Source organism: Cervus elaphus, chromosome 32 (genome assembly GCF_910594005.1).
Source record: "Cervus elaphus chromosome 32, mCerEla1.1, whole genome shotgun sequence".
NCBI lineage: Eukaryota > Metazoa > Chordata > Mammalia > Artiodactyla > Cervidae > Cervus > Cervus elaphus.
Window position 1 is genome coordinate 52,057,607 of NC_057846.1, and position 20,013 is coordinate 52,077,619.

General features: G+C 38.4%; 1 pseudogene; it reads left to right on the top strand.

Annotated features, from left to right (window-relative positions):
- The first annotated feature begins 1,826 nt into the window (after positions 1-1,826).
- Positions 1,827-20,013, top strand: part of LOC122688110 — a 65,413-nt pseudogene continuing 47,226 nt past the window's right edge.

The following is a 20,013-nucleotide window of genomic DNA, read 5'->3' on the forward strand; positions in this document are numbered from 1 at the left end:
AGGCTTCCCCTAACCATTTTCCAGCCTGAATGGTCATCATCAAACTGCAATGGTCATCCACAAACAGTAAGTGCTGGAGAGGCTGTGGGGAGAAGGGAACCCTCCCACACTGTTGGTGTGAATGTAAACTGGTACTGCCCCTATGTCCTATAGTATGGAGCTTCCTTAAAAATCTAAAAATAGAGCTACCATGTGACCCTGCAATCCCACTCCTGGGGATATATCTGGAGCAAAATATAATCTCAAAGGGTACATGCACCCTGTGTTCATTGCAGCACTGTATATGCTAGCCAAGAAATGGAAGCGACCTAAATGTCTATCGACAATAATGGATAAACAGGAAGTGGTGCCCATATACAATGAAATATTACTCAGCCATTAAAAGGAATAAAATAACGTCATGTGCAGCAGCAAGGACGGACCTAGAGATTGTCATAGTGAATACAGTCAGTCAAAGAAGGAGAACTATTGTATGATACTCCTTATATGTGGAATATAAAAAAATTATACAAATACACTCACAAAACAGAAAGAGACTCACGAACTTTTTTTTTTTTTTTTTGAGACTCACGAACTTAAAGAACAAACTTATGGTTGTTGGGGGGAAGGATTGGGGAAGGGACAGTTAGGGAGTTTGGGATGGACATGTACACACTGCTGTATTTAAAATGGGTAACCAACAAAGACCTTCCACATCACGTGGAACTCTCCTCAATGTTAGTGGCAGCCGGGATGGGAGGGGAGTTTGGGAAAGAATGGATACATACATTTGTGTGACTGAGTCCTTTTGCTTCCCACCTGAAATTATCACAAGGTTGGTAGTCTGCTACACTGCAATGAAAAAAAAAAAAGTAAAACTGAGAAACAGTCTTAGCTCTTATGCGGTCCCATGTTTTGCAACAGAGGGTAGGTGGAGCCTATATAGATATTTTTCATAACATGTGGTACATAGAGTCACAAAACAAAATTCAACTAAGTACATTTAGAGGTCTACATTGAGCAGCAGCCTATCTACCAAATCAAAAGGAGCTCTGAAGAGCTAAACAAAATAAAGGCGTTACAGTCAGAAGGAGGACAGGAAAAGGGCGTTTTTAGCAAAGAGTGAATCCACGATTGTTTCAGGTAAGCTCACCTTCCATTGGGGTATGGAAAGGCACATTACCTCACTGGTGTTAACCAGGTAATTCTAGGCTGACTGACTCAGGTTGCATTCCTGGAATAAGGTGAAATTCACTTAAGTTAGGTATTAATTCTTGATTTGCTTACATGGGGCTTAGCACAAATAACTCCACTGTGGGTCTGTTGTCTCCTTTTTAACAATCATTAAGTGCACCATTAAAGGGTCAAGTTAAAAACATAATTAACTCAATGGCAAACTTAAGAATTAGCTGAAAGAATCATAGCTCACAGTAAACTAATGTTTGCATACAGTACTGTAGTATTCAAGGCAGGAGGCACGGTATCTAGTGCCAGCCACATAAGTGTTTCAAAAGATTCAGTGAAAGAACGTTCCTGATTTGCTTTTGTTTTGATGCAGGACATTTTTGTTGAGTCAAAGTTTCTGTGCTATTACTTAAATTTCCTGGGAGTAAATGCCGGTTAAATGTGTGGTGCTCTCCCTATGGTGTTCTTTGTGATTTTGCTTTTCTCCAAAAAATGTAGAAAATAAAAGGCTTCTAAGGGCAAGGCTACTTGGTTTTCTCAGGGGTATTTCATGTATTTTGTGTCAACTTCAGAGTCTTTACCATAGTTGAATTCACTGCAAGTTGTTAAAGAAATTACCTGTGAGTTGATGACTTCAATATGGTTTCTCTTTCACAGAATTCCTCCACCTCGAGCTCCCCCAATGAACATCCTCTCTGCAGTCATCACTGAAGCCTTTGGAGTGGCCCTTGTAGGCTATGTGGCCTCATTGGCTCTTGCACAAGGATCTGCCAAAAAATTCAGATATTCAGTTGATGATAATCAGGTGTAGTATGTCCCAGTCCCTCTCCACACCTCCCCATAGCTATTGTATCATTTTGATGTGTACTTCCAGATGCTGAAAATGTTGAATTTATGAAAAATACAGCTTTCCTAAGTGTATAACAAGAATAGGTAGAACAAACCAAAACAAAAATCTGTAAATCACTGATAGAAAGGTGAAAATCTGAGCTTCTTGGGTTGGTTATAGTACACTTTTGTTTTGAAATAGAGGGATATCTTGTTCTCTTTGTTTTTAGGAGAAAATCTAAATATATTTAATGACTCATGCCAACTTTTTAAAAAATTCAGATTTCAAAATACAAAGAACACTATTATCCTTCTTAGTAAAAAACTAAAGGATGAATGGGTTTCTTAGCGTACCAAGGATGAAGATTTTACTGAGAATGTTTCTGAATCTACTTTTACTAGTGTTTTGTCTCAAGCCCCATGGCCCTGCATTCCTACACAGGTCTGCAGACATAGATGTGCAGCAGTGGTTAGAATCCCAAAGTACCTACGTCTAAAATCTCACTCTGAAATTGTTTCTATGCCCCAGTTTTGTCATTTGTAAAAAAGCAGGTTTATTAATTCAACAGATGGATATTGAACCCTATGTATAGCAGACACCAGTCTAGGAGCAAGGGATACAATGGTGCATAATACAGACCATGTCTTTCTTCATCTCAAAACCTCCCAGTGGCTTCCCGTAGTACTTAGATTAAAAGCCTATTGCCAAGGCTTACAAGGCCCAACCTGACCTTGCTACCATCTCTTTTCCTCTATAATCCCATATTTTTTTTGTAGCCTGTTCGAGCCTCACTTCTTGCCTTGTTTTTTTTTTTTTTTTTTTTTTGAGTTTACTAGCTATGTTGCTAGTTCAGGATGTCTGTACTTGCTGTTCCCTTTTCCAGGAATTCTATACCCTCAAGTAGCTGCATTCCTCCTTTATTTAAATATTTCCTTCTTAGAGAGGCCTTTCTTGGTAAGCTAAATCCTCATCTCCGAAACTTTCCACTCTCTGTTTTACTTTCTGTGTTCATCTTGTTTATTGGTAGCATCCCTCCACTAGAACACCAGTCTGTGAGGGCAGGGAGTTTTGTCTGTGTTCCTGGCAACAGCAGAAGCAGAAAAGTGTTAGGAAGCTTCTGTAGGAATCCAGGTGACATCTGATGACTTGGATGCAGCAATGAAGGAGATGAGAAGTGGACGGATTATGAATTGGATGTGGGCACCATCTGGGCAAAGGGGAAGTCAAGACTCTCTCTAAAGCTTTTGGCCCAAATAGAGCTTGAGGTGGGAAAGGGTGTGGGAGGACCAGCGTGGGAGTATGTAGAGCAATAGCTGATTAATTAAGCTTGGGATACCTGTTAACCATTCAAATGAAAATGCTGAAGAATAGGTTGCCTATATCAGTCTGAAGTTCAAAAGAGTAGTCTAGGCTTGGAGAGATAAATGTGGCGGCTGTCAGCATGTTTTTGGGTAGCTCAGAATAGAGAAAGGAGTGCTCCAATGTTTGTGATTGCTTATGTGAGGAGGAACCGCAGAGGAGGCTGAGAAGCGGTGGCCAGGGAGGTCGGAGGAAACCAGGGGGGTGAGAGGTTCAAGAAGGACCAGGAAGGAGGCTTTCAGGCAGAGAATGTGGGCGACTGTGTCAAATGCCACTTTTACTGCCAGGGAGGTTAAGAATTAACCATTGGATTTGGCACCCTGGAGGTCATTGGTGGAGTGGTGGGAACAAAACCCTTTATTGTAGTAACTTGAAACCCGAGTAATTGGCAACAGATACAGTAAATACCTTGTGCTTCCCTATAAAGTTATTATTGTTAGAAGGATCAAATGAGTGAAGGGCTCAGAACAGTTTCTGGCTCATTGTAAGCACTCAGTAAATGTTAGCTATTTTTAGAATGATGGTTAAATTACAACCAGTGGAGAGAACAGAAGAATACAAAAGATGCTGCATTCCATGACAAGCTTTATTTGTGGTCTCTCAAATCTGGGCTTCCCAGGTGGCGCAGCGGTTAAGAACCCACTGTCGTGTAAATCTATTGCTGATTCATGTCAATGTATGACAAAACCCACTGAAAAAATAAATTAATTAATTAAAAAAAAAAAAAAAAAAGAACCCACTGTCAGTGCAGGAGATGCTAGAGAGGCAGATTTGACCCCTGGGTCAGGAAGATCCCATGGAGTAGGAAATGGCAACCCACTCCAGTATTCTTGCCTGTATGAACAGACTCCTTCATGGACAGAGGAGTCTGGCAGGCTGTAGTCCATGGTGTCGCAAAGAATTGGGCATGACTGAGCACATCACACACACACACACTCAAACACACACACGCTGAAAGTGGATTGTGATTAGGAAATGATACATTGCCCTGTCATCATTCCTGCAGGAACTCCTGGCCGATGGCCTCAGCAATGTGATCGCCTCGTTCTTCTTCTGTATACCAAGTGCGGCTGCCATGGGAAGAACTGCTGGTCTCTATAGCACAGGAGCAAAGGCACAGGTAACTTCATTCTTCAGCAGGCACAGAAGGACTGAGAGAGAGAGAGAGGAATGAGCGTCTCTCTAAGTTCCCGAGAATGTTATTTCTTTAGTCTCTTAAAACTAGCATCAAGGCAGTTTATCTGTTCTCCTGCTTAGAAATGACCCTTGAGAAGCTGAAGGATTCAATGAGCAGACAAAAAGAAAGTCCTGTACTAGCGGCAGGTTTCTTGTCACCAATCGTTGAGCAAAAGCTCCCTCTCGTGGTGCCTCTGATTTTACTTTTTGCTAATCTAACCTGTCAGTTTGAAATTTTAAAATCTTCGTTCATTTCCTTTAAATAGAATGAAAACAGTTGTATGCAACATCAGTCCTTGATACTGACATTCCTGTCTATAGAGATGTACAAGTATGTGCATGAACAATACAATGTCTATGCACATTTTGGCTTAAAGAAACAGTGGTGTGTTTTAGGAACTCAAATCAGTTTGACATTTTAGAGCCTGCTGTATAGTAGTGATTATGCTGGATACTAGTAAAATTATCAACGGTGGCAATTAAGATGATCCTGTGATGATAAGGATGGTGGTCGTGGTGGAAGCATATATTGAGTTATATGCCAGGCATTGCATGTCATACTTTTTTTTTTATAAATGAACTCATTTAATGTTTTAGGAAACTATATGAAGGAGGCATAATTATTATTCTAGGTTTCCACATGAGAACATTGAGGAAAAGAGGGTTAAACTAACTTACCCAGGTCACAGAGCTAGGAAGTGGCAGAGCTGAGATTTGAACCCAGATAGATTTACTCCAAATCTTGCATTCTTAAGCACTGTTCTATACAAGGAAATTCATATGTGTGTTGATTTAATAAATTAACACGAACAGCTAACCATTGTTAAAACAATTCATGCATATTTTATTTTCTTTTTAGGCTTTTTTTTGTGTTATTAGTTGGCTGTGACGTGTCTTGGTTGCTGCACGCTGGCTTTCTCTGGTTGCAGTTGGTGGGGGTGCCTTTGTTGCCCTGCTTGGGCTTTGCATGCAGCGCCCCTCTTGTTGCAGGGCCTGGGCTCTGGACATGGGCTTCAGTCGTTGCAGCACGTGGGCTCAGGGGCTGGGGCACACGGCTCTGTTGCTCTGCAGCATGTAGCCTCTTCCTGGACCAGGGATCCAACTGGTGTCTCACGCATTGCAAGTGGAATCTTTACCTGCTGAGTGACCTGGGAAACCCATTTTTTAGTAGCCTACCTTATATTAAGTCCTTTTGGGGGTGTTGTAGAAGAGTAAATTTGAAATATATATAGTTCTTGACCTTGGGGGAAAGTGGCAAGAGAAAGATGGGTAAATAAACATTAAAATATAGCATAAAACTAATAAAATTATTGATGAATGTATCATGGAGCAGATGGGAAGCAGTAACAAATTCTGATTCTATAATAATATGACATATTATTGCCACAACACATCAGCAAGGATGTGTAATTCTCATTCAATGTTGTTTTACATGACATTTGATTTTTAGGTGGTTCATGATTTAAAGCATAAGTTCATAATGTGCATTGGCACAACCATTTTTGCCAGCTCTCAAATATTTGTAATCTAAATTTGAATGTTTAATATATAGTGTACTCAAATATCATTCCTTACTCTGAAGACTTACATCTGTAAAATTCGAGGATTCTATAGTGATTTCCACCTGGTTTCTTACAAGGATGAGTGTGTGAGATTTCCTTTCATCAGTTCTTCATGGTATTCTCTTCATTAGACTTGAGAAGAAATAAAAGGCACCTAACAAAATACTAATTCACAGAAGCAAAACTCAGCAGCACTGTATTTTTATGCTGTTTTGCTTGTTGAGATCATCCATAATCTGCTCAACTAGTCCCATTAAATTGCACAGGGAAGTAACCTGACAATGTGCATACCTCAATTGAGGATGTTTTCCCATGGTAGTCATTTTGGCATTACAACTATTAAGTTTACGTGGGGATAACAGACATGATTTGAAGAAGGCCCTGGGACAGCCGAGTCTTAAAAGTTTTGTTCTAAATAGGCTATTTGTGAAACCAACTTTCCATGTGACAAGACTTCACAAAGTAATCCCTTAAAATATCTCTCTTTCTCTCGTAGATACTAGACTTATACCCAGTAAGTTACTCTAGAAGAATGAAAATCTTTCAACTTTCAGGCTAATAATAGCCAATCGTTTCACCAATTGACTCTTATTCAGAAACACTATGAGTATTTCTGTAGAAAGATAGCTTTTAAAATGCAGATATGGCCTTGTTCCTTCCTCCCAGAGCCCATAAACGGTCTTAGCTTTCTGACCTTTCAGCTACCCAAACTGTGTGCTTCCCCCTGCAGCCTCACCCTGGACTGTTCTCCGCCTCACTCTCAGCTCTCTAGTCCGGCGCCTCCTTCCTCTTGAGCTCTGGTGTCTTCCTTTTGTCCGTTTCGTCTCTGTGGCTGCCTCCTCTTCCCTTCTAAGTCAGCTCCTCCCATTCATCAGATTTCACTAAGACTTCTGGGCCAACTGTGTTCTTTTCTTCAGAGACCTTAGCTCTATTGGACTTTACATGTTTATCGGTGTGATTACACGATTGATGTCTGCCTTCTGCTCTTGACTGCAGCTCCTAGAAAGTCCCTGTCTGCTTTTGTTCTCCATATCATCAGCGTCCAGCCCAGGACTTAGCACATGGCTAAGCACTTAGCACTTAGCACTCAGCACAGTAAGTGTGGGAAGGGTGAATGAAAAATAAAAGCATTGGATGATTATAAAAAAGTCAATTTTGCTGGTTTAAGAAGGAACAGAATAAGTCAGGCAATAGCTTTTATTCTCACTTGATATAGTACATTTGAAATCAGGAAAATGCTTTCATTTGAAATCAGGCTTAGGATCAAGTTGCTCAGTCATGTCTGACTCTTTGCAACCCCATAGACTGCAGCACGCCAGGCCTCCCTGTCCCTCACCAACTCCCAGAGTTTACCCAAACTCATGTCCATTGAGTTGGTGATGCCATCCAGCCATCTCATCCTCTGGTGTCCCCTTCTCCTCCTACCCTCAATCTTTCCCAGCATCAGGGTCTTTTCCAATGAGTCAATTCTTTGCATCAGGTGGCCAAAGTATTGGCGTTTCAGCTTCAACATCAGTCCTTCCAGTGAACAACCAGGACTGATCTCCTTTAGGATGGACTGGTTGGATCTCCTTATAGTCCAAGGGACTCTCAGTGTTTAGCCGAGCAAAGTCTTCCCGGTCTCTAAACTGAGGATAACCAACCAGTCAGTATCCAAACTAATTCTTCCCAGTGTCCTTTACACTGGGGATAACCCACTTAGTGCCTGACTTGAATAAAACCTTCCCAGTCCTTCAACTGAGGATGTCACTCAGTATCTAAACTGAGCAACCCAGGTACGTCTTCTTGAAACCAAGTTTCAAGGATAGCCTTGTTCCCCATCAACTAAAACTTAAAATCATCAATAATGGGAGATCCTAGAACCATGAAAAACTCACTCAAATTCATCTGGACTCCCTGAGGTGGTCGATGGACACATGGAGCCTCTGCTGGTACCAAGGCTTAAGACCCTCATAGGATTCAGGCAGAGGAGAGGGATCCTTCTTTGTGGTTGCCATAACTGTCAACTTAAAAAAAATATTCAAAACCTAAAAGTTGAGAGTTATGCTTTAGTGAAAGTCGCTCAGTTGTGTCCGACTCTTTGCAACTCCATTGACTATATCCAGTCCCTGGAATTCTCCAGGCCAGAATATTGGAGTGGGTAGCCTTTCCCTTCTCCAGGGGATCTTCCCAACCCAGGGACTGAACCCAGGTCTCCCACGTTGCAGGTGGATTCTTTACCAGCTGAGCCACAAGGGAAGCCCAGTTATGCTTTATTCAGTGGGAATTTTTAGGACTTCAAGCCTGGAGGACTGCATCTCAAGGGACCCTGAGAAAACTGATCTGAGGAAGCCAGGGAAGGAGTAAAGTCATGGAGAAGTTTTGCAACAAAGAACAAGTAGTGTGAAAACCAAAACATTATTATAAAAGGAAGCCAGATATATTCAGGTTAAGGAATTTGGTGCTTTTCTAGGTAGGGGAAGATAAGAGAGTCTGGGCTCCCTGAAATCACTCCTTTCATACATGTCTCCGCTATCTGGGACCAGCGTTCTGTGTTTTTCACACCCTGAGCTTCTCTGAGGTGCACCACAGGCAGTGGCTGCCGGATCACAGGGATTCTTCTTCCCGGGTGCCCTTAGGAGCCCAGGAGCTCACACTGGAGGGCTGCGATCCCTGATGGCGGTGACATCCTTGTTTACTGATACGGCAGGAAATACTCTATTTCTCAAGGTTCAGTTCAGTTCAGCTGCTCAGTCGTGTCCGACTCTTTGTGACCCCATGGACTGCAGCACGCCAAGGCCTCCCTGTCCATCACCAACTCCCGGAGTTTACTCAAACTCATGTCCATTGAGTCAGTGATGCCATCCAACCATCTCATCCTCTATCATCCCTTTCTCCTCCCACCTTCAATCTTTCCCAGCACCAGGGTCTTTTCAAGAGTCAGTTCTTCATATCAGGTGGCCAAAGTGTTGGAGCTTCAGCTTCAGCATCAGTCCTTCCAATGAATATTCAGGATGGTTTTCCCTTAGGAAAAGGTTAACACTGATGTTTGCATAGTCATCTTTGTAAGTAACCTGTAACACAGATAATATTTGTTTGAGAATGTAACAAGAAGAAAATATAGATTATTTCATTATCCTATATCAGAGTTAGCATAAACATGAATAGTTACAACTTTAGAATAAAAAGTTATCTGTGGATATATAATTACCGTGAAATGAAATGAGTTAAAGAAAACTAAAATGCCTAGAAAAATGTTTGTCCTCTGGTTAATTAAATGTGTGAACAGTTTTTTCCTACTAGTTGCAGTCTAAGCTAAGCTGGAACTTATTAAGAAAGAGGCATTTAGCTTTGTTTGTTTTCTGAGTTTAATAAAGGAAACAAGTTTATCTCCCTTCTGGTTGTAATTTGCCTTTAAATTTTTTTCTAGGTAAGTCAGAGGTATATAAGAAAGTAGCACTTCATATACAAAGTTATGGATGTTCAGAATGTGGGTAATACTTGAAAACATAGTGTAACTGTGTTATTACAGAAGTCTAAAGTCAGAGAAGTCTGTTATAGCATTGCAAATATCTCATCTTAGTTTAACCTCAGTGTATAGTGACTGAGTTGGTTATCTACGGAACAGTGGCTTGGACTGAATGCTTTTTTTTTTTTTTTTTGATGCTTTTATTTTATTTAATTTTTTTCATTTATTTTTATTAGTTGGAGGCTAATTACTTTACAATATTGTAGTGGTTTTTGTCATACATTGACTTGAATTAGCCATGGATTTACATGTATTCCCCATCCCGATCCCCCCTCCCACCTCCCTCTCTACCCGCTCCCTCTGGGTCTTTCCAGTGGACTGAATGCTTTTAAAGGCGTTTTCCAAATTCAAACTTTAGTACCTGGGTCTCTTACTTATGGAGACAAAGAGTGTCAGTATTTTGAGTTTTGAGAGTGGAAACTATTATATTATTGATTTCTATGCCCGAGGAGTAGATACCGTGGGCATAACTGATAAGGATTTCTTATCTAATTAGATGCCCTTGTCTTTTGATCTAGGGCATCAACAAAGATGAAATGCATTAAAGAGCTGACATAAGCTATTTGATTACATAGTCTGTTTCATTGTATGACTTACTATCTAAGGTAAACAAATAGATTTTTTTCACCCGTTGTTTGTCATCCTTTGAAAGTAAGATCCATTTAACTCTTATTTTAACAATAAGACTGAAATTATAGTTCAGTGAGCACACTATTGTTAATGTATTTACAAAAAGCTGTGTAAATAAAAAATAAGTAATCTTTAGAGAAAATCTTGAAGGTAGTTGACGTTTACTGTTTTTAAAAAGAATTATTTAATTAGGTTGTAGCTTCTCTAACAGCTTTAGTGTATTTAAGATATCTAGAAACTTGAAATATATTTGACTTTATGGATCTAATTCAGTTTATAATCCATATTCCTTCTAATTCTTAGCTCTGTGACCTTGGGAAAGTCATTTTGCCTTTATGTCCCTCAAATCCTTCAAAGGAGTTTAGAGTCTAGCTGTCTCAAGTTCATAGCTGCAAATAAGATTAAGGTACCTTTGTAAGTGTTTGATAAAGGTCTCACGGCGACACTGCATGCCATTGTCTTTTGACATGAAGTGCAGTTTAATAATTGGTGCCTTTTTCTTTCCACATGAACACGGATATACTGAACCACTTATGGGGATATCTGAATGAATTCTATAACTTGCCTTCTGACAACAAGCTTTTTTCAGTCTAGTGGAATGACAGGCATAATATTTTGTCATTTAAAAACTCATGTAAAATCACCAATTACTCCTAAATGATCAGTTTAGCAGCAGTTTAGTGTATTAGAACTTCCCTAACAACCTCTAGTTCCCTAATGACTTGTTTCCCACAGAAGGATTTTTCCCTTTTATATGCTATATAATGCTGTAGAGGAGTTCCACTAAATATGGAAGGAACTTGTATCAGTTTCTTTCTCTTAGTTTTATGATTTTGAGTTTAATCCGTGCTGTTACATGTGTGAATAGTCTTTTTATTATTGAGTAGTATTCTACTATAAGGATGTACCAAAATTTATCTATTCACCAATTGGTAAACAATTTAATTATTTACAGTTTTAGTGTTTATGAATACAGCTGCTATAAATATTTACATGTATGTTGATAAGCATAAGTTTTCATTTCTCTTAGGTAGTTTTAGGTCAGACATTACTTCATGAGAAACTGCCAAACTTTTTTTGGAAGTGGCTGCGCCATATCTTAAGTCCCACTAGCAGTGTCTGAGAACTCAAGTTGCTCTGAGACCTTACTATTGATTATTTGTCTATATATTTATTTTTAACCACTCCAGTTTCCTTTGATTCCTCCATTATGATATTTTAGGTATTTTTTTGGTCCTGGGAAGCCTCTTTTCTCTTGGTAGGCTCACAGTTTGGCTAAATGTTTCTATTAAGATGTGAATGTTTGTTTATGTGAAACTGATTCTCCATCAAGTGGAGCTTAGTTAGAAGTGAGCTGTTTTGAATTGCCTTTTGTCAACATATTGAGTTGGTTAAAACACAATATTAATGATTTTTTAGGATTAATAAAATTGTTTGCTTCACTGCAGAGACTGCTTCCATAATCCCATATAACTGTTTCATACTAATGAAGGACTCCTAAGAAGAGAGCAAAGGCTTCCGTGGAAATTTATCAGCCCAGAAAATCCCTAAAGCTGTGTGTATTCAGTTATTACCCATATAACTAAGAAATGAGAAGGGAGGTCAGGTGAACAACAGTAGGCTTAAGTACAATTGAAATGTCATTTTCACCATTAAACAACGGAAAATTGTGATGTGTGATAATAGTTGACGGTGTCCTGTTTCTTTGTGTAGAATGGCTTTTCTCTCAGTGCTGACTGAATTTCATCGCACTAGTTTGTCACCTGTCACGTTGGGTTGCTTCAACTACACAATATAGATAACGACAGTCTGTATAATTTAACAATCCCGTGCCAACATTTTGTTTCTTCTTATCAAGAAGAACTAAGATTATCTTTCCCCCCTATAACTTTGGAATAACAAAAAATTGAAGGATTTCTCTTTTTGCTGTCTTGTGTTTTGCAGGTGGCTTGTCTAATATCTTGCATTTTTGTCCTGGTAGTCATCTATGCGATAGGGCCGCTGCTTTACTGGCTGCCCATGGTAAGCAGTACTTTTTATTATTTAATTTTAAACTTTAACATTAAAGAGAATCATTCCATTTTAAGCATTTCTTTGAAGAACAACCTCAGTGATCCTAACTCTGAGAAGTTATGTGGCATAAGTAATGGTTGTATGGAGGAGAGATAGAAAGAGCCCACATCTGATGGGTAAGGTACGGGAGGGTACCATGGCTGTTTTCATTTAATTAGATTTATTCTGTGTTCAGTTGGAAGGTAGAATTAAGCAATCTCTGTTATGAGAAATAGACTTTGGAAGAAGTTTATAAAATTTAGACTCTTAGAAAATGCATGCTGGGCAAGAGAGTAGGGAACAAAATATTTCTTGCCACCCTTGATACATCTTTATACAAAGTGACTCAGAACATTAGTGTGGGTATCTGCCTTGCTTTTCGCAGGCCTGGGACACTATAGCAAGATGCTGGTCTTCAGGGATCCAGAGACAGTTCTTGTTCTAATTCTTCACTCATGTAATAAGAATAAATCATTTTCATGAGAGGATCTTCCAATAATCAAGTTTATTTCTCAAGAGACTTATAAATATATTCTGATGCAACCAGATAATTTATATTCAAGATGATTAAAGAAATACATGATACACTGAATTTTGCAATAAGTTGCAAACAAATGGCAATGAATAATTATTATAAAGTTAACAGGACATTCAGTCTTATCACATTCACCCTTATAATTCACTACTTTTCTTTCTATTTCCTCCTTTTTTTAAGAATGGAATAACATTTACCCTGTGACTTTTCTAGAACTGATATTATGTTCTTAAAGTACAATAATAGGTTAGTTCTAAACAAAATGAATATTACTTTAGTCTTCTAAATGGTAACTATTCTCTAGTAAGTATTTAGAAAACAAAGACATAAAATACCTTGATTCTTTTAAATTTAGATTAAAGTCTTTATCTTGCATCTTTATCAGCTTATTTTTTATTTGTAGTGTGTTCTTGCAAGTATTATTGTTGTGGGACTGAAGGGAATGCTAATACAGTTTCGAGATTTAAAAAATACTGGAATGTGGATAAAACTGACTGGGTAAGTAGAAGTTTAATCTAAAATTGCTCTCTTGGCTTAAACACATGTTACAAAATAAGCTTTAATAGTTCCATTTGCAGAAGATAGTTTTAGCCATTTAAGTCTTACATTTTACGAACAGTTTTTACTTATTTACAAACTATAATTTTTTTCAAAGTCTTAAAACATTTTTTATAAGAACAGAAATGGAATTGTATCAAGTTTTGAATGATGTGCTGTTTAAGACCTTTTTAAAAAATGTTATCACTTGAATGGTTTGTGAATTCCCAGTTTCCATTATGAATTGATTATAGAAGTTAAGATCATCAAGAAACAGCTAGTAGAAATATGACTATATATAACATATATGAAAAGCCAGCATTGATTTCTAAGAAACATGTGCTTCATTGACATAGGATAAGCATACTAATAGTGACCATGTTCTCAGTCGCTCAGTCATGTCCAAGTCTTTACAGTCCCATGGACCGTAGCTCCCTAGGCTCTTCTGTTCGTGGGATTTCCCAGGCAAGAATACTAGAGTGGGTTGCCATTTCCTTCTCCAAATGGTGACCATATTCATTCTAAATGCAGAGTCTCATGAATTGCTTTTTTAAATGAGTTACATTGAGAAGAATATTATGTTAATAGTATATCACTAGGAACACATTCCTCTGGTGGCTCAGCTGGTAAAGAATCTGCCTGCAGTGCGAGAGACCAGAGTTCGACCCCTGGATTGGGAAGACCCCCTGGAGAAGGGGATGGCAACCCACTTCAGTATTCTGACCTGGAGAATTCCATGGACAAAGGAGCCTGGTGGGCTACAGTCCATGGAGCTGCAAAGAGTCAGACACGACTGAGCGGCTAACAACATAACACAAAGGAACAGATTAAATTATACTATAAAATACGGATTCCACTAACATCAGTTTTTAGTATGCTTGTTCTAGAGAAATGTGTCTATGTGAGAACATTCAGTATTCTCTCCCTCCCATAGATGGGTGAGCTATTTCATGAGTAGACTCTGCTTAGCTCTATTATGGCATTTACCATATTGAAATGCAATTATCTATGTACTCCTCTTTCAAATTCTTTACTCTGAGAGACTTTGGAGGATTATTTATGCTGGAGCCTAATTTAATAATACTCCTCTTATATCTCAATATTACTGAGCTCCTACCAAGGTACAGTACTAGGTGTTATGTGAAAATGCAGAGACGAATAAAGAAGTACTTATCGTCTTCAGACACTGATATCTGTGCAGCGTGCAGACACAGACACATTAACTGTTACGTGAGGCATGATACAACATAACAGAAGCAAAAGTAAGAACTTGGCACTGGAGAAAAGTAGAAGCTGAAACATTTAGTTTGGACTGGGTTAATATAGTAGAGTTACAGCAGAGCTGAAATGTGGACTGAGACTTGAAGGAATAGTGTTTTTTGGGCAGTCTAAGAGGCCAAAATTAACCAGGCTGATGAAGGAACAAGACTTTTTTAAGGTAATATATATGAAGTGGCACATGGAAATAGAAAAACTGAGAAGATGCAAAGTTATTTAACAAGCTATTGATAATCCCATGATAAAGGTATTGATAAGAAACTCATTAATCACATAAGGGGGAGGACATTATCATAATGGAAGGGGAGAGATCTCTAGGAAGTGTCAGAGGATGAGATGGCATCACTAACTCAAACTAACATTAGTTTGAGTAAACTCAGGGAGATAGTGAAGGACAGGGAAGCTTGGCATGCTGTCATCCAAGGGGTCACAGAGTTGGACATGACTTAGCAAATGAAAAACTATATATATGTATACATATATATGTATATATTTATGCAATGAAATATCATTCAGCTATAAGAAGGAACAAAAATGGGTCATCTGTAGAGATATGGATTGACCTAGAGACTGCCATAAGGAGTGAAATATGCAGAAAGAGAAAAGCAAATATCATAGAATAATGTATGTATGTAGAATGTAGAAAAATGGTGCAGATCAACCTATCTTCAGGGCAGGAAGAGCGATGCAGATGCAGAGGCTGGACATGTGGACGATGGTGCAGGCGGTGGGGTGAGATGGATTGTGAGGCTGACATGTATACCCTACTGTGTGTGAGGCCAGTGGGAACCGCTGCGTAGTGCAGGGTGCTCAGCTCAGGGCACTGTGGTGATCTAGACGGGTGGGATGGAGATCCAAGAGGGTGGGGATACATGTAAAAGTTCAGTTCAGCTCAGTTCAGTCTCTCAGTCCGGTCCGACTCTCTGCAACTCCATGGACTGCAGCACGTCAGGCCTCCCTGTCCATCATCAACTTCCAGAGCTTACTCAAGCTCATATCTATTGAGTCAGTGATGCCATCCAACCATCTCATCCTCAGTCGCCCCCTTCTCCTTTCACCTACAATCTTTCCCAGCATCAGGGTCTTTTCCAATGAGTCAGTTCTTCCTATCAGGTGGCCAAAGTATTGGAGTTTCAGTTTCAGCATCAGTCCTTCCAAATGAGTATTCAGGACTGATCTCCTTTAGGATGGACTGGTTGGATCTCCTTGTTGTCCAAGGGACTCTCAAGAGTCTTGTCCAACACCACAGTTCAAAAGCATCAATGCTTCGTGCTTAGCTTTCTTTATAGGCCAACTCTCACATCCATACATGACCACTGGAAAAACCATAGCCTTGACCAGACGGACCTTTGTTGGCAAAGTGATATATACTCACAGGCTGATTCACTTTGTGGTGCAGCAGAAACACACACCATTGTAAACCAACTGTACCCTAATAAGTAAACTAGAGAGCCTTATGCATCATTAGTAGTAAGCTACCTTAGTTCTTTTAATAGCAGTCCTAGAAAAAAGAAAGCTATTGAAAATGACCAAAACTATTCACAGTTTTATTTGCAATATCATTACATTAAATGAGAAAATAGTGGAAAATTATGGCATGCTTTTGAACCAAACACATAAACCAACAATTTACAGATTTTAAATAAAGTCTTTGTGAGGATTGAATTAGCGGTTGGCAACATCTCTATATAAAAGACTGAACTTTGTCACTTTGCCTTTCCATTAACCTCTGCCACAGGGAGTCTGATGGAGTGTGGATTTGTTTCTGTTTTCCTGGACTTTGTGTGTGTGTTTGTGTGAACATATATTTTTATCTCTCTCAGGTAATTACCCAGTAGTGAAACAGGTTGGTTATGTGGTATGTGTATGTGTATATATATATATATATATATATATATATATATATATATATATATATATATGCCTCCCTGTAGCTCAAATAGTAAAGAATCTGCCTACGATGCAGGAGACCAGCGTTTGATCCCTGGGTCTGGAAGATCCCCTGGAGAAGGCAGTGGCAAGCCACTCCAGCATTCTTGCCTGGAGAATCCCATGGACATAGAAGCCTGGCAGGCTACAGTCCATGGAGTCCCAAAGAGTTGGACACAACTGAGTGACTAACACACACACACACATATATATAATTTAATTTATAAAAATATATATAATTTATTTTTAATTGGAGGATAATTGCTTTAGAATGCTGTGTTGCTTTCTGCCATACAACAATGTGAATCAGCTATAAGGATACATATGTCCCCTCTTTATTGAATCTTCTTCCCACTCTCCAACCCATCCCACCGCCCCTGGTTGTCAGAGGGCACAAGTTTGAACTTCCTGTGTTATCCAGAAACTTCCCACTAGATACCTACCTTGCATATATTAATGTATATCTGGGTCTTGTAGTGTTTTTATTCCTAGTTTGTAAAGAAATCTTCATAATGTCTCCATAGGGGCCCTATCAATTTACTTTCCCACTAACAATGAAAGAAGTTTGCCTTTTTTCCACATCCTCTCCAACATTTATTTTTTGTAGATTTTTTTATGATGGCATTTCTGACTAGTGTAAGGTAATACCTCATTATACTTTTGATTTGCATTTCTCTAATAATGAGTGATATTGAGCATTTTTTTCCCTGTGTTTGCTGGCCAGCTGTATGTCTTTTTCAGAGAAATGTCTGTTTAGGTCTTCTGCCCATTTTTAGATTGGATTGTTTGTTTTTCTGATATTGAGCTTGCTGCATGAGCTGCTTATATGTTTTGGAGATTAATCCTTTGTCAGCTATTTCATTTCCAACTATTTTCTCCCATTCTGAGGATTGTCTTTTCATCTTGTTTATGATTTCCTTTGCTGTGCAAAGACTTTTAAGTTAAATTAGTCCCATTTGTTTATGCTTATTTTTGTTTTCATTACTTTAGGAAGTGGCTCAAAGAGGATCTTGCTATGATTTATGTCGAAGAGTGTTCTGCCTATGTTTTCCTCTAAGAGTTGTATAGACTTTTGGTCTTACATTTAGGTTTTTAATGCATTTTGAGTTTATTTTTGTGTACGGTATTAGGAAGTGTTCCAATTTCATTTTTTTACATGTACGTACACTTGTCCAGCATTCCCAGCATGGCTTCTGGAAGAGGCTGTCGTTTCTCCATCAGCCTGTGTTTCTGTTTTTGTGTCAGGATCATGCTCTTTTGTTTATTCGTTTTTTCTGACAATGCAAGGGACTTTATTAGGAAGGGATGCCTGAGTGGAGAGCAGCAGGGTAAAGGAATCCAGGGGAACTGCTCGGCCACATGGCTCACAGTCTTAGGTCTTATGGTGATAGTATTACTTTCCAGGATCTCTTTGGTCAATTATTCTGACTCCTTCCTGGTGTTTCCTGGTGGCACGCACATTGCTCAGCCAAGATGTATGCCAGAAAGAAGGATCCTGAGAGGTAGTCGGACATGTGAGTACCATATTGTCTTGATCACTGTAGCTGTAGAGTGCAGTCTAATGTCAGGAAAATTGATTCCTCCAGCTCCATTGTTCTTCCTCAGGATTGCTCTGGCTATTTGGAGTCTTTTATGTTTCCATAACCATTGTAAATTTTATTGTTCTAGTGATGTGAGAAATGTCAATGTTAATTTGATAGAGTTTGCACTGAATCTGAATTACTTTGGTTAGTATAGTCATTTTCACAATATTTATTCTCCCAGTCTAAGAACATGGTATCTCTCTCCATCTGTTTGTGTCATCTCTGATTTTTTTCACCAGTGTCTTAATTTTCTGCATACAGATCTTTTGTCTCCTTGGTATATTCCTTGGTCTTTTATTTCATTTTATGTGTTGCAATAGTGAATGGAATTAATTCCTTAATTTTTCTTTCTGATTTATCATTGTTCATATATAAGAATGCAAAGTATTTCTGTGTATTGATTTTGTATCCTGTGACTTTATTAAATTCATTGATAACCTCTAGTAATTTTCTGGTAGTGTCTTTAGGACTTACTATGTATAGTACCATATCGTCTGTAAACAGTGAGAATTTTACTTCTTTTTTCATCTAGATTCCTTTTATTTCTTTTTCTTCTCTGATTGCCATGGCTAGGACTTCCAAAGCTATATTGAAAAATAATGGTGACAGTGGGCATTCTCGACTTGTTCCTGATCTTAGAGAAAATGCTTTCAGCTTTTCACCATTGAGAATAATATTTTCTGTGGGTTTCTCACATATGGCCTTTATTAGGTTGACATAGGTTCTGTCTATGCCTATTTTCTGAAGAATTGTTATCACAAATGGGTGCTGAATATTGTAAAAAGCTTCTTCTGCATCTATCGAGAATATCATATGATTTTTATCTTTCAATTTGTTAATATGATATGTAACATTGGTTGATTTGCATATATTGAAGTATTTGTAGGATTAAACTCTAATTAATCATGGTGCATGATGTTTTTAATGTGTTGTTGGATTCTGTTTGCTGGAATTTTGTTCAGAAATTTTTCATCTATGTTTACCTTTGATATTGACCTGTAATTTTCCTTTTTTGTGATGTCTTTTCCAGTTTTGGCATCAGGGTAATGGTGGCCTTCTAGAATGAGTTCATTAGTGTCCCTTCCTCAGCAATTTTTTGGGAAGAATTTAAAGAGCAACAACATTAACTCTTCTCTAAACATTTGATAGAATTCACCTGTGAAGCCATGTAGCCCTGGGTTTTGTTTTTGGGAGATTTCTTTTTTTATCACAATTTCGATTTACATGCTTGAGAGTGATCTGTTTGTATTTCTGTTTATTCCTTGTTCAGTCTTAGAGGTTGTAATTTTCTAAGAATTTGTCCATTTTTTCCTAGGTTGTACATTTTATTGGCATATAGTTGCTCGTGGTAGTCTCTTATGATCCTTTGTATTTCTGCATTGTCTGTTGCAATCTCTCATTTTTCATTTCTAATTTTGTTCATTTGTTCTTCCTTCTTTTTATCTTGATGAGTCTGTCTAATGGTTTATGAATTTTGTTTTTCTTCTCAAAGAATGAGTTTTTAGTTTTATTGATCTTCGGCATTTTTCTTTCATTTCTTTTTTATTTATTTCTTTTCTCATCTTATGATTTATTTACTCCTGCTTACTTGCTGTGTTTTTTGTTTGTTTTTTGTTCTTTTCCCAGTTGCATTATGTTGTCTCTTTGATATTTTTTCCTCTTTCTTGAGATAGGATTGCATTGCTATATTCTTCCCTCTGAGAACTTCCCAATAGGTTTTTTGGGTCATCGTGTTTTCAGTGTCATTTGTCTAAAGGTATTTAAGAAATCTTTTTAGTAACCTATTGGCTATTAAGAAGTATATTGTTTAAATCTCCATGTGTTTGTGCTTTTTTACAGTTTCTTTCCTATTATTAATATCAACTGTTATA